The following is a 16,450-nucleotide window of genomic DNA, read 5'->3' on the forward strand; positions in this document are numbered from 1 at the left end:
ACATATACAAAGCAAAGAAAGAAAACAGCAATAATTTTCAGAGCACTCTTCAAGAAGTAGTTACAGGACAGATCCCAGAATTCGTCATGAACTACCATAAAATGCATTACGTTTTTCTTTGTTCCCCCCGCCCCCACACACACATGTGCAGGCACTGGGAATCGAACCTGGGTCTCCAGCATGACAGGCAAAAATTCTGCCTGCTGAGCCACCGTGGCCCACCCAAAATGCATTAGCTTTTGTAATCAGAAAAAAACAAATGAAAATAACTTTAAGTAATGTTATTATGGCCCTGTGACTCACTACCAAATTTTGATTAGGCAAGTCACTTATCCTCACTTGGACTTTTTCCTCATTTGAAAAATTAGGAGGACAGAAATGATACTAAGTTTCTTTTAAATAATTCTTCCTAAAATTATTGTGAGCTTGGGTTATGGCATGTTAAACAATAAATAGGATATTTTCTTCTTAACCTAGAAAGACGTGCAATATGTGTTTATTGTAGAAAAGCAAAAAGAAAATAATAATCACAATTCTACCATAAATAATATTTTGATATATACAGTTTTAGATATTTTTCTAAGTGTACTTTTATATACTTACACACACACACACAATCAAACATACATACTGTTTTGAACTAAAAATGTCTAAGGATATTTGGTATTACCAATTTTATTTTTGCCCTGAAGAGTAAAAATTTTCCCTCCAAATACATATTTGTCCAAAACATGCTTCTGCTTCATGCTTTGTATGATTTGCTAAGGGTAATTGGAGTAAGGGCATAGGGGCTTGCCTATGAAAGCTTACTTAGTGAAGAATGAAAGTTAAATCCTGGGTTAACCTCAGTTTCACTGGCGTATTAACCTGCTTTCTCTCCACTCTGCCCTCTTACTTCCTGAGCTAAGATTCCTATTTGCAGGAAGGTTTCTGAGGTGAATAATCTTGTCTCAATATATTATTAATATATTATCATGGGTCGTTCTGAGTTGTTAAATTCACATCGAAAGCATATTAGGTTTTTAATAACAGTAACAGTAATGGTTTTTAATAACAGTAATAGTGTAATATGGTAGTGTTAAGAATATCTGCTTTTTGGCATTATTTGTGGGGAGTTCAAATATATATAAATATAAAATGTAAATATTTGTATTTATAAATGTAAAATGTTATGCAATCTAATTCACACTCTTCCTCAATGACATTTGTGATATGTATAATTCTAATTTTATATAAAGAATAACTGGGTCTTTATCAAAGTTCTCTAAAGATTTTATGCATTGGAATCCTCTTTAGAGTTAGGAATATAACCAATTTTCTTGCCTTCTCTTTTCTTTTTATTCCTCCTTTTGTAGGAAGATGTTTTTGTTTTGTTTTGTTTGTTTTTTCTTATACAAAATGTAAAGCAAATACAGGGTAAATAATACCTTAGTATTTAAAATAATGCAGTTATTTTTTATCTTAGTATAATGCTTTTGAAGGTTTATATGATGGAACCAAAAAAAAGGGTCTTCTGATTTTGAAGAATAAGATCTTTTCCAGGAGAAAAACTTTTATATTTTTGCTTGATAGTTAGGATACTTAAATCAGTATCTTAAAGACATTAAAACGACCACAAACTTGGTGGTTTAAGTCAGTAGAAATGTATTCATTCACAGTTCTAGAGGCTAGAAGTCTAAAATCAGGGTGGCAGGGCTGCACTCCCTCTGGAGTCCCTAGGGGAGAATGTGTTCTTTGCCTTTTCCAGCTTCTAGTGGCTGCCAGCATTCCTTGGCTTGTGGCCATATCATTGCTTGGTCACATTGCTTCCTCATCTTTGCCTTACTCTTAGGAGCACTTGTCATTGATTCTAGAACCCATCCAGATAATCTAGGATGATCTCCTCATCTAAGAATCCTTAATTTAATTATTGCAATGACCCTTTTTTCAAATAAGATTATATTCTCACATTCCTGAGGTAAAGATGTGAACATATTTTTTTGAGGGTCACTATTCAGCCCACTGCAGGACCTTCAGATTTAAATCCTGATGTTACCTACTAGCTGTGTAACCTTCAGGAAGTTGCTTAACCTTTCTGAGTCTGAATCTCTTAATTTTAAAACCAGTAATAATGCCTTTATCATTGATTTGTGAAGATTTAAGAAAAATGCATGTGAAATACTTGACATGAGGTAGGTAAATCATTAAATGTTGCATTCTGCATACCAAACTACCCTGAACCTACTGTACCTTATCAGGATCCCTGGATACCAGGTGTGGCCAGGAATTGTAGGATTGATTTGACAGGTACAAATTAGAGTGACCCTGATTTTTCCCTCTTTGGGGCACAATGTAGCCACTATAATTTATATAACCTAAATTTGATCTAAGTTTGCAACCATGTCATAAAATTGACTCAGTAAATTTGCTTTTGTATCATAGTACACAGTGAAAATGTACACACAGTGAAAAGGCAAGTAATGTTGTAATAACGTCGTAGTTATTATGAAATTAGTTTTGGCCCCACTGATCCCTTGAAAGGTCTGAGAGACACCCCCTTAGGGTTCCATGGTTCACTTTGAGAACCACTGCTGTAAGCTATTGCAGGATTGAACTGCTCATCCTGATATTCCCCTTTGGTGCCTGGTACAGAATTTTACACAGAAGAGGTGCTCCAGGAATATTTGTTTAATGAATATTGTATGATGAAATTTAAACAGGATTGAACTTGATGGTAAAATTATGTAGATAGTTTCACATCTATCTTGATTAGACAGCTTTTCCACAAACATTTGTGAGAGTAGGGTGAACAAATGAAGTGTAGATGATGTTTATTTGGTAAATTCAAATGATGAAATAAAGATGTCAATAAAAGATAATATCGAAGTTAGAATGAACTGATTTCAGAAATGCACAGGAAAAAGACACACATATAAAAAATACCTACAGAGTTAACAATTTGAACCTTATTGGACTTTTGTTAATGAGTACTCTACTTTTTGTGCCCTTAAATTGTACTGGTCTAAGAGATACTCAAGTAGATGGACCTAATTTGACCTATTTGAAAAGATGTTGGCCTAACCAATGATTTGATATTGGTCTGAAAAGCAAGCATCCTGTTTGAATTTCAGTAGGTCTCTGCTTGTGCTTGTGTAAAGTCTTTTCAAAAAAGGGTTACAGAAGGTGTTTTCAGTACAAATTACTAAAATCACTTTTGTGATTGCATTTTTATCCTTCTGATTTATAAGCAACAATATATTGGACTTTTCTCTTGTTTTGTTTAGTATATAATATGTGGGAGTGAAGAGGATTTGTCCAAGGAAACCTTTGTTTTCTATAAATCTCAATATTCTTTGTGCTAAGTTCTTGAAGTGGTTGTTTCCTGAATAAGGAAGAATCTGACTGCACTGAGTAGTCTGTCATATTACTGCACCTTCACAGAGATTAAAGTTTAAAATTGGATGAAGGGTGGGCCACGGTGGCTCAGCAGGCAAGAATGCTTGCCTGCCATGCCAGAGGACCCGGGTTCAATTCCAGGTGCCTGCCCACGTAAAAAAATAATAGTAATAATAAATAAAATAAAATAAAATTGGATGAAGACATTGCTTTAAAATGGGGAAGGTTTTTGTAAAATTCTTTTAAAAAATTAATGAAATTGATCATTTCAAATACTTTGGATACCTCCAAATCAATTTTATGTTGATTTACAAAATTATTTTGTAGCAATTTTGAATTTTGGCCTCATTTTTATCCTAAGTTGATTTTAAGTCAATATCAAATGCTGATGACCATAAATTAAACATTAAACACCCACATTTTGTTTTGAGCAAAAAATATATATATATATATATATATATATTATATAAGGAATAGGGTGAGAAAATAGCATACTGTATACCCTCTTTTTAGAGAGGGAGCCTTATTTCACCTACCCATCTTGTGATGATCTTAAAGTTTGCTAAATAGTACACTTTCCTCTTGTTTTTCAACTCACTTGTTTGTGACAGTCTGTTTCTGTTTACGGCTAGGATAGGGATGGGCAGTAAAGTTGAAGATGGAAATGAGAAGGAACAAGTAGTAGTTCTAAACCATCTGGGTCTTTCCCCTGACCCACTCCCTCCTTTTTTTTTTTTCGTTAACTTTTTACTCCTCTTTTAAGTAAAGACTTAAGAGATAAGGCATTTCTGACAACAAAATAGCAAACTTTTTTTTGTTTCATGTTGAAAGTCACTGGGTCTCCTTAAAGGAGTTCTTCAGTCATCTTGTCAGTTTACATTTTGTCCTTGAATAACATCGATTCATAGTTATGGTATGGTCAGGAGTAGGATAGGCATTACCTAAACTTGGATCATTATCATATTATGTAACTTAGGTGAAGGGATGCAGTTTGTCAGAAATACAGTACAGGGAATGTGTTTACTATGTGAGTCACTTCTATTTATTGTTGTAGGTTTCATGTCCTGGTTAGAAATCATATTAAATCACCAAGCCAGAAAATACCAATCAGAAATCCCTAAAGAATTTTTAGGACATTCTTTAAAGAATGAATCCTGCCTTAAAACTGACCAAAGTAAAAAGTCTGCCTTCAAATGGAATGTAGGTGGAAATGTAAAATATGGTCATGAAAAACCTAACTCCTAGTCTACATTTTTTCATTGTAAAAGATACATTTATTTCTATTATCTCATTAGTATTGATCCCATTTAAGTAGTTTGAAGAGATTAGGGTTAAGTCCTACTACTTTCGATGTACTTCCAATGGCTGCTGCTTTTTAAAATGTTTGAAGTATTTCAGGCATAAAAAAGGGAGTAGAACAATATAATGAATACCATGTACTTATATTACAGCTAAAGAAATAAAGCATCGCAGGTATTATTGAAGCCTCTTAAGCACACCTCCATTTCCCTTGCCCCCTCCTTTCTCAGCGGTGAACATTATTCTGAATTTGGTATTTATCATTCCCCTGCATTTTAAAAAACTTTCTCTGTATGTGTATGTATCCATTAAAAAAAGATATGTTTTGTATGTTTTTAAACTTTGTATAAGATTTATCTTTATTGATACATGTAGTTATAATTTACTAATTTTAAATGCTGTATAATATTTGATTCAATGGAGTATGATAACCACAGTTAATTTTTCCCTTTGCTTCTTAACTTTCTATTTATTTGTATGTACTTTTTGGATACGTTTTAATCTGAAAGTGATTCAGTTTTATGAATTACATAAAACTGGAAAACAACTACGTAAAGGTCATAATCCCATTTTGGTTGATTGATTGCTTAATTGAAAAAGGAAAGAAAATGGATGACCATTACATATCAGACAGATTCACTTATCTGTACTTAATAAATATTGATGGCATATTTCTTGGTACAGAAGTATTATATAAATGGCATCTGGGAAGAGTTAGGTAATATTGCTTAGCATGTTTTTAAACTTATGTGAGATTTTTCTAGTAAACACATTTGTCAGAGAGATCTTATCCTTTAAACAAAGTACTGTGTTGAGTTTTAACAATTTTTAATGAAAAAAAGAACTCTAAAATGAACATTTCTGTGCCATTTAAACCAGAATACTATGTACTGTTTATAATTTTATCTTTTTTTGTAACTTGGTGTCACTGTGGAGAGCACTGATTGCTGAATATATTGGAACTTCTTTGGATTACTGTGCACTTGTAAAGTTAGACCTTTTATTAGCATTCTGTGCTGCTAGGTGGGGCTGGGTGGGAGGAAGAGTGTGGTGTGCAGTTTGAGACAAGTACCACCATAGGCTGCTGCTGGTGGCAAACATGAGAACCAGCAAACCATGTGGTTCAGAATGAGAAAGGGAAAGTCTGAGGCATTTCTTTCACAGTGACAGTGTTGGGAAAACTCTCCACCAGCAACCTTGTTTCTTCATTGAAAGAAGTTGACCCACCTGATTTCGTCATTCCTTTCCCACTGCCATTCATCCTGTTTATTCAAATATATTCTATTTTATAACCATATGCATTGGTGACTCAGATTGGAGGAGCTCCTGAATGTGACCCCAAATCCCTGCCCCCTATCTGTCCTATGATTTCTTATGGGAAATAAGAAAATGTTGGTGGTCAACATATGTATTTTTTTGTTGCTCATGCTTTTTCAATAACACATCATTCTAGAATGCTTGCTCTCTAGAATCCTGGGATAGTATGGTGTTCTTATAAGCAATTAAATTATATAGAGCTGATTGTTCTTACATAAGTAAGACCAGCTGGTTGTACTTTGCTTGTTCTTGTCTTTCTCCTTTTTTTGTTTCCCTCATTACTCCTCCTCTTTTTCCCTGTTTTACTGCTTCTCCTGCTTTAACCTGGGAAATCAGAGAACTATACTTTTTAGAATTGCGTACAAATTTAAAAGAAAAATAAAAAAAACTAAAGGCCTTTTCCATGGTTTCTTGGGTATTATGAATGGTTCAGATTGCGGTATTAAGTGAGGCATTATTGCATTAGTTTCGGTATATATAGTCTTAAGAGATGAGTTTGGAGAATCAGTATGTTAATCTGCTTTCCTTTGCGGTTTGCAATTTGCTAATAATAAGGAATACGTGAAATGGTTTAATACTATAATATCGAAAGTATCCCCCCCCCCATTTCTCTAGGAAAACCTTTCAGTTTCTGTTACAGTTCTCAAAGAGGATAAAGATTTTGTTTAAAGCTAATTTTATACTGTTTGTAGTTCTGTGTGTATATTTGTATATTCTCCCCAACTGCAATGTAATTATTTATCTCTAGATTATACTTTCCCAATAGGTGAACGAGCAAGGATGCTATCAAACCTTACCTGGGATATATATCCAGATCATCTGACAGTCTTCCTACTACATACCCCTGGACTGGCAGGATCCAAAATCTCCTGGGATAGAATCTGTGTCTGAGGTTTTGTTATATTACTTTCTGCATGCTAGTTTGAGTCAGAATGTACGCAAGGCCCCCTTCTCCATTGCCCACAGTGGTTTTGTGTTCTTACTTTAAAGACAACTTCTGATGGGAGAATTTACTGCTTCCTGATAACCCACGTTGTTTTCATACCCTTATTAGAAAAAATGACCTCCTGATCAAAATTCTACCCTACCTTTTTTCTTATTAGGGCCCCACGATGTGCCTAATTCCTCTTGCTCGTAACAGCCTGATAGTATCTGATTAGAGAGATGATTTTCCTTTACACATCTCTACTTTTCCCAACTATTCCTTATAACATTGAGACTTTTCGGAGTCTCAGTGAAATATAATAGAAGTTTTCTATGTCTTTAAAAAGTTGTGTCCAGTACTAAATATAGTTATGGTGTTTATTTCCATACTAAGTTTAGTATGAACCAGTACTCCTAAATCTTCTTTTTCTGTTATCATGACATGTCTCCATCATCTTAAGTTTTTCTACAATGGGCTTTTTAGATCAGAGTTCAGAATGATATGTTTATACTTATTAAAATGTGTTAAATTTTGCTCATTATTCTAGGCTCTTGGATTTTGTTTTAATTAAAAAAATATTGAAAAATCTTCACACACATGGAGTCCTCACATGGTGTTCAATCATTGGCTCACAGTATCATCACATAGTTGTATATTTATCACCATGATCATTTTTAGAAATTTGCATCACTTTTTTTTAAATTTATTTGATTTTACCCTCCAAGGACAGAATTCACTATTAAATTATCTGTCTACTTGATCCACATATCTTCTCTTTTTTTTGTTTTTCCAGTTTCAAAAACTGTCCTTTTGTTGCTGCTTTTCTTGCATTTGATTTTCTCAGTGATGATCTCAGCCTGGGTTATTTTGATGGATATGTGTGACTAGACATGAACCTCAGTCCAGAGAAGAGTACATTCATTTGCAAAGCCACCAGAGAATTGGGCGTGCCTGATTCCTGTTGAGCTTTAAGAATTTTTTGTTTCTTTTTCTTTTTAGGGGGTGTGGGTAGGTAGAACATTTAATTATACATTTGTTAATTTTGACTGCAGTTTTCTTTTGGTATTTTGGGGTCAATTAACTTGTATTTTCAGGTCTCTCAGCTTTTCTCTAGGTCTTTGAAAAACTTGCGGGCTCCAGGTACTCTGTTTATAATGCATAGTAGATAAAATGATCTTGGGGCCAGTCAGTAAGGCAGAGGCCAGAAACAGGAGGCTGATTCTTGGGCCTCTGGTTTCCCAACTGCCCAGTGGAAAACTCGCATTGATCAGGGCTCTGTGGAGTCCTAGGGAGCCTCAGAGGGTACTGCAGGAGGTCAAGGGAATGAAATAACTTTCTACATTCTCCATCCCTTTCAATAATAGTAGTTCTACTTTCCATCTTGTATTTTGAGATTCCATATAGGATTCTGTGGGCATAAAGGGCTCTGCTTGAAAAAGAAAAATAAAGAATGTAACCCAGACAACAGTTGGGCAGCTTTACCCGTTTGTATATATGTCTGATTCCCTGAATTTGGAGGTCTCAGGTTTTTCAATCAGTGAAGGGGAGAGGTTCTTGTCATGTTTTTTGTCTTTTCTTTCCCAAAGCTGGAACTAGGTCATTCCACCGTTATAAAAATAATATATACTTATTATTTTAAGGGAGAAAGAAATCTATGAAACAGCAAGTAAAGTCTCTGTAAACAACAATTTCATCCTTCATAGAGGAAAGCCATTCAAAAAGAATATAGTTTTAAAAGATAAAGTTTCAGTATATCTTTCTAGATTATTTTGTTTGCCCATAGCCATACTTTTTTTTTTAATGAAACTATACTCATTCTAGTAGGTTTTATAACCTCCCCCCACTTCCACCCAATTTCCAACAGTAAATGTGGACATTTTTCTGTGTCAATACACATAAGTCTTATTTCATCCTTTAATACTTTCATGGCATGTCTCTCTACTAGTGATTTGATATTGTACTAAATCAGAGTTAATATTGTTGCACAATGGAGTCTGTTCTAAAATACAGACCTAGTTTTATTTACACATTGCTACAAGTACACTCATTATTTGTCTTCAACAGTTCAGTCTATTGGGGATTGTAATGTTTGTCACTTTTTCTGGTTACTTCTCTTTCTTCTGGTGTGAGTATAGATCAAAACTTCAAGTATTGCCCCAGTCAAACTATGGATGCAGCTAGCTTTTTTTCTTTTAGGCAACCTCTCATTTAATATCCCCTTTAATAGTTACAAGTTTGTTCTTAAGAACAAAGTCTTGGCAGCCCAAGTTATTTTTAACACTTTTATTCCAGCATATTACTGCTGGTGAGAAAGTCAGTTGACTTGTTCTGCCCCAAGTGAATTTAGTTCTAAGAGACTAGGAAGATGGGCAGTGAGCAGCTTTCAGTGATTTGACAGCCACCTGCAGGATGTCTGTTGTGGCTAGGATCAAGTGGCTGCTGATAAATGTATAAGGTAAATAATATTTGATGGTCTCTTTTCCTTTCTGGTTTTTAGAATTTTATCAAATATTACATTAAGAAACTGTTATTGAGAAGATATTTTTATTTTTACAGTATGATTATATCTTGGTACAGCACTCTGTAGTTTTTCAAATGCTTATTCTGAATGAATGCAACAGTTGGTAGTCATGGATAAATTTTGGTGATTTTTTTTTTAACAGGTTGTGTTGTGTGTTGTGACAGTTAGTTACAATTCCTTTAGAAATTTAGAGTAACATTTCTTTTTTGTTTTCTCCCAGTCTGGGTTAAGGAAATACAGATTAAACAAATTCTAAAATGAAAACATTATTTCTAATTTTCAGTGAAGTTAGTTTAACCATTCTCTAAATTTCATTAATTTCAGTCTTAAAACATATGCTTTTTACTTTTCTCTAACTTCTTTCCTGAACTAAGTTTCTAATAGGATTTTTCCTTACTACTGTCTAACTTTGATCATATGCTATTCTAAATTTTCTTTTGTAATCCAAAACAGAGTTTGTATTTAATGGATTACTCACAAAGTAAATATGGGGAGTTTCATTTTTGAATGAGTACAGTTCAAATTTAGATATCTGGCACTTTTTGGAGTGTTTATGGGTAGGAACCATTACATCATTTAGGAAGTTTTTTGTTTTTGTTTACATTACAAAAATCTTGGTACTATTTATCCTTGTCTTTAAAATGTATTTATGTGTTCGTAACCATGTAATTTAGGAAGTTCTAATTGATCATTCATTCAACAAACCAGTTTGAGTGATTACTATCAGCTCTGCTCAATTCTAAGTATTTACTGAATAAAACAGAAAAATCTTTACCTTCATGGACTTACTTTCTAGTAAACAAATAAATATTACATCAGGTGGTGGTGAGTGCCATGGAGAAAAATGACGTCAATTTGAGATTGTCTCCCTACCGTTCACAGATTGATCCAACAGGTATTACTTTTATAAAGAGGTTGCAAATGGAAACCTAGGCTGGGTATGTAATAGAACTGTTGATTGATTATTGATTGATGGGTAGTTTGAGTGGATTTCCATTTTTATTGTCTAGCTACCTTTCATATTACTTCCAGTTTCATAATTGTGTGTTAATCATTCCTATTGTGGTTCCATTTATTATTTCTTAAAATAAACCTCCATTTGCATAGTGCTTTACAGTTAAAAAACATATTCATATTTTATTTTTATAAGTGGTTATAGCATAATAGTTAAGATTGAACCATTAGAAATTACTCTGACTATTTTGGAGCTACAAAAAAGCAGTTTCATATGGTTCAATCTAATACTGTGTTATACCTACTTTTAAGAATAAGAATGTGAAAATTTTTTTTTAACTGCAAAGCATTATGTACATTGCCAAGATTTAAATTTTTTACCACTTACCTCCTGTTTGTCCTAGAAGGGTTAACCTCATTGTGCCTCATTTCATCACTTGTTAGCAAGGATAATAATAATAATACTTTACAACTGTGAGGATTAAGTGAGATTATATATGTAAAAGTGCTTAGAAAAAGTACCTAGCACATGATAAGGGCTCAATAAATGTTAGCTGTTATTACCCGATGAGGCCAGTATTATTCTCAATTTTGTGGATGATAAAATAAGCTCATAAGGATTTTGTGATTTTTCGAGGGTTATGCAACTAGAAATTTTAACGAGAACTTCTGACTCCCAAATTCTGATTTCTTTCTGTTTAGGAGGTACCTCTTTGGGGGGGGGGGGGAGCAGAGGAGGGGAAAAGGAAGGAAGGAAGATTATTTATTTATGTAGTAATTTACAGAGTACATTGCTGAATCTTTCCAGCATAGTTGCTTTTACTTACTTAAAGTTATCTTGTTTTCATAGACTGTCTTGACATCCCTAAAGAATGTTTGTTAGAAATCTGAAACTGAGATATGATAGGTAATTGTGACCTACTATTATATTGTTACCTAGGAAGAGGTATTGGTGGTTCTTGTATAACTGATTTGTCAAGATTTAATGAATCTAAATAATGAACATTGACCTCAAACATTTCTAAGAAAATCATTGCAATTTTTATTTCATTCCTCAAAAGAGGAACGAAAGTAAACGTTTCCTAAAAGCAGTTAAAAAATGATAAAAAAACAAAACAAAACTTTAGGCCATCAATTCACAGCATTCTACTCGGGGTTTCTACTTGAATATCTAATAGGACTCACAAGCTTAACGTGTCTAGAATGTCATGATTTCCCCCTCAAAAAATTTTTTCTTCTGACGTTCATTCCCATCTCAGTAAATGGCTATTGTGCTCTTCCAGTTGCTCAGACCAAAACTCTTAGAGTCATTCTTGACTCCTCTTTTACTCCACCCTGCATCCAAATCAGAAAGTCTTATCAGCTCTTCCTTCAAAATATATGCAAAATTTAATCACTTCTTTCCATTGCTGCTATCCTGTTCCAAGCCATGATCATATTTCAGTAGATTTGTAATTAGTCTCCCTGCTTTCATCCTTGTTCCCCTTTAGTCTTTTCTCACGTAGCGGCCCTAGTGACCCTTTTAAAATGTAAATCAGAAAATCAGATCACATCTCTCTCCTGCTCAAATGGAAGAGTCTTTCAGAAACTTCCCATTTCATTCAGAGGAAAGGTCAATGTCCTTAAAAAGCTCTTAAGGCCCTAAGAGCCTGATCCTGCGTAACCTCTCTGACCTCATCTATTGTTTTTATCTTACCTGGGCGCTTCAGGCACAGGAACCATTTTGCTTTTCCAGAATCTATCACATATGCTCCTGTCCTAGCATCTTTGTTTTTGCAGTTCTTTCTGCCTGCCACACTCTTTCCTCAAAAAATTCCCGTTATCTCCCTTACCTCCTTCTGGTCTGTGCTTAAATATCATCTTATCCTATATAAAAAGCAAGGAACATCTCTTACCCCATCTCCCCATCTCTCTTACCTGCTTCATTATTTCTCCTGTTGACTCTTAAAATCACCAGAAATATGTGTTTATTTATTGTCTTTCACCTTCCGATACAATGTAAAATCCACAAAGGCAGGACTTTTTTTTTGTTCACTACTGTCTCCCCTGTGCCTACATCAATGGTTGACACACAATAGGTAATTATTATGTATATGTTGAATGAATGAGTGTATTGATTCTCTAGGCAAACAGTTATCTTAACTCCTTCTTTTACTGCCTTTGATATTGTTGACCTCTCCCTTCATTTGGCTTCCATGACACTGCCTTCCTGATTCTCATTTTCCCTCTGACCTCTTTTCAGTCTTCTTTACAGTTTTTCTCCCCTTCTCCACCTCTGTAAATATTCCCCAAATTTCCTTGCTCCTCTCTCATCTGCTTTATGTATTATTCCTGGTCAATTTTATTCATGCTTTCTGCTTTCATTGCCAACTTTTGGTTTGTTGATGAGTTCCAAATTTATACCTACATCGCAGACTTCATATTCCCCAAATTTCCTTGCTCCTCTCTCATCCGCTTTATGTATTATTCCTGGTCAATTTTATTCATGCTTTCTGCTTTCATTGCCAACTTTTGGTTTGTTGATGAGTTCCAAATTTATACCTACATCGCAGACTTCATACAAGTTACATATCCTGGCTATGTGTTTGGATAGCTCATATGAAGATTCCTCAGGATCTTCTGCAAATCCTTTCTTTTCCTGTTCCTTACCTTGGTTAATAAGATTAGAACTACGCACTAATCTGAGCCATACACTTGGGAGATATCCTAGATTTGCCTTTCCCTCAATGTTCACATCCAATTGGTCCCTAATTCCCTTCCATTTTCACCTAAATATTTAATGTATTCTTTTCCATTCCCTTTGTGTTAGATCAGGACCCCATTCGCTCTAACGTGAACCATTGAATTAATTACCTGACTAGTATGCCTACCTTTAGCCTCCCTGCTTCCCAAGTGTTTCTCACACAGCTGCCAGAAAAATCTGAAAAATGCTACTCATCATCTTTAGCAATGTTTTCATCCTGTAGCCTAGAACCCTAAGGGTAAAAGGAGTTATTGCAGAGGGCTTTTGTAACCTACAGTTGTCTGTAGGCTGAATAAATCTCTCAAAAGTTAGCTTACTAGTAAGTTTTTAAATAAGTAATTTATAGTATCCTCTTTTCATTATCTGTTTTTCTGAATAAATACAACTACCATTTAGAAGAGGTTTCTTTTACTTTTCTGGGTGTTATAAAGATATCTTCATAACGTTGGATGGTCTGAGCTATAAAATGAAGTACAAATTACTTTACATTGCATATAAGGTCCCTACCATCTGAATTCTAATTCTAGCCTTCCCCCAACTGAACCACTAGTGTACCCCATGCTTGGTCATTCTCCATATGTCATTCTTTTTCCTGACCAGAATAAAATCCAAATTCCTTTTCAAGGCCGGCAAAGGACTTACATGATTTTTCCAATTTTGTCTCCCTCGACACCCTTCCTTTTCATTGTTCTCCAGTGACACTCTTATTTCCTTCTGCTTGAAATGTACTTCTCCCATGTTCTTCCCAGGGCTGCCTCCTTCTCATCCCTCAGGTCTGAAATCAAATGTATCTCCCCAGAAACCAAACACCTGCCCCCATCCCCCACTATTATATTGCCTTATTTTATCTTCTGCATAGCACCTGTCACATCCTGAAATTCTTATTTATTCCTTTATGTCTTTACTGTTAACGGCTCCCTCCAACATAATGTGAACTCCTTGAGGTAAGGTACTTTGCCTTCTCGTTTATTACTGACTCCAGGCCTAGAACGTGGTCTTGGGTAAATCTTTGACTGATTAGATTACCTACCCCCTCCTTTGAGTTCCACTATCTTTATAATGATCTCTCTTAGCATTTACACATTCCATTGTAAAGTCTTTGTTGCTATTAGGGTTTGCAGCCTGTAATGCCGGCCAGGCAGATTTGAGGGAGACTAGCCAGGAGTGGATTTAGAGAGAACATGCTGGTTGATAGGGAGCATGTACTGCTGCCTATAGCAGATCATTTGTTGCCAAGCCAAAATGATAATAATAATAGCTAGCACTGGGGGGGTGGGGGGAGAGGAAGGGCAGTGGCACTACATTAAATGCTTAATTATCTCATTTAATTTAGTCTTCACATCAGTACCATGAGGAAGGTATTAATACATTATCAACATTTGCATATAGAGAAGCTGAGGCACACAGGTTAAGTAACACAACAAGCAAATGGCAGTACTAGGTTTCTAATCCCAGGAATCTGAGTCTGGAGCCCAAACTTTTTACCGTTTTAGAGACAAACTCAGCTTTATTGGCCGCCATGTGAACTTCTGGGGTACACCATGCTGGCCTGCCTCTAAGCAATCAGGATAACACCCCACTCCTTGAGCTTACAAAGAAAATGCCACAAATATTAACACAAAAGCCAGTTCCTTCTATGGGCTAAAAATGTTATACATAATGGCCTCCCTCCACAGCAGCTCATTTGTTACCAAAACCACCATTTCTGGGACGAATCCACAGAGAACACAAAGCTCTTTTCCATGATCTATGCTTAGAGTTGTGTCTCTAAGGGGTCTGCTCTGTAAGCATCGATTTGCTTGTTGATGTCTGGTTGGCCCCGCGCGTGCCCCAACACCTGTTCTCTACACATGCACATAGGTTCTTTCTCACTTTGGTGTTCACTGCACACTTTCCTCACTGACTATATTTTGCTGGCACCCTGTGAGGGCCACCTCAAGCACTGGGTGATTGGGCTCCATGGTGCGCTGCCAGGAGTCATCTGGGTACGGGAAGGGCCCTTCCTCATCGGTTCAGAACTGCGCCACACAGGTCTGGGAAAAAGGGTGGCCGCAGGCAGCTTGCACCTGGTCCTGAAACTTGTGTTGACAGATGGTGCAGGCATTCATCTCAGGAACTGCAAATTCCTCCAGTACCAGGGCAGACAACGCGGGAGAAGGAGAAAAGACCCAGTTGAGCCCAGGGCTGTGGCCCCCAACGGGTCCAGCCCAAGCTTTTAACACAGTACCGCTTCCTGGTGTTCCCAAATCTTCTGATGTTTCAAGAGAAGTCGGAAATCTGGATTTTTATGCTACCTTCCAATTTTAAAATGTTGACAGTTCATTCACATTTAAAACACAAACAAAAACATTGCAGACCAAACAAGAGTATGAGATACCCATGTAACCTGAAGGCTGCCTTTTTGCTATTTTGATTTACATAGACTTTCTCTGACCAGGTGAGGAACTGCTGCTCCTTTTTTAAAATTTTAATTTAATTTTCTTTTTTTAATATACTTTTTTATTAGAGAAGTTGTACGTTTACAGAAAAATCATGTAGAAAATACAGAGCTCACATATACCCTCCTATCATTAATACCTGGCATTAGTGTGGTACAATTGTTACAATTGATGAGAGGATATTATTATCGTTGTACTATTAACTCTAGTCCATAGTTTACATTAGGGTTCACTCCTTGTTGTACTGTCTTATGGGTTTTTTTAAAAAAATTTTATGCTGGAAACATGTTTGCAGCCTAAAATCTTTGCCTTTTAACCACACTTAAATATATAATTCAGTGCTTTTAATTATATTCTCTAGGGGCTTTCATACACTTAAAATTAAATTTTAAAATAATTTTTATAAAATGTTATAAAACAAGCATAAAAGTCATGTCCAGCATTTTCCTCAAAAAGTCTGCCCCTAGCCCTTTTTTTTTCCAAACAGTTTTATTCCCTTCCCATTTATTGAAAATAGGAGTAGGTAGAGTTACCTAAACAATCAGTAAAGGAAAATATGAAATCAGCTGACCACTCTGATACCCACAAAAGACTATAGCTTCAAAAGTACCATGCTTTGGAAACTATGAACTGAATTTATTCCTGTGGTTGAGAAGAATGCTATTGGAACTGTCAGTTTGTAGAAATCAGACTTCAAAGTAGCTATATCCTTGAATGCAGGGAGGGTGGGGAAGAAGAGGTATATTAAAGGGGCAGGGATGATAGCTACAAATGTAGTTTGAAAAAATCACTTTGATTTAGTAGGCATACCATTTTACAATACAAATTCACTGGACTTCCAGTAAAACCCAAATTTTGACTTGAAGATATGCATGTGA

The 16,450-nt window shown here is 35.4% G+C and overlaps 1 protein-coding gene across 10 annotated transcripts in view; it reads left to right on the top strand.

Annotated features, from left to right (window-relative positions):
* Positions 1-16,450, top strand: part of NRF1 (nuclear respiratory factor 1) — a 145,194-nt gene that overhangs the window by 11,240 nt on the left and 117,504 nt on the right. The gene's annotated exons all lie outside the window — the stretch shown is intronic.

This window comes from Tamandua tetradactyla, chromosome 1 (genome assembly GCF_023851605.1).
Source record: "Tamandua tetradactyla isolate mTamTet1 chromosome 1, mTamTet1.pri, whole genome shotgun sequence".
In the NCBI taxonomy this organism is placed as follows: domain Eukaryota; kingdom Metazoa; phylum Chordata; class Mammalia; order Pilosa; family Myrmecophagidae; genus Tamandua; species Tamandua tetradactyla.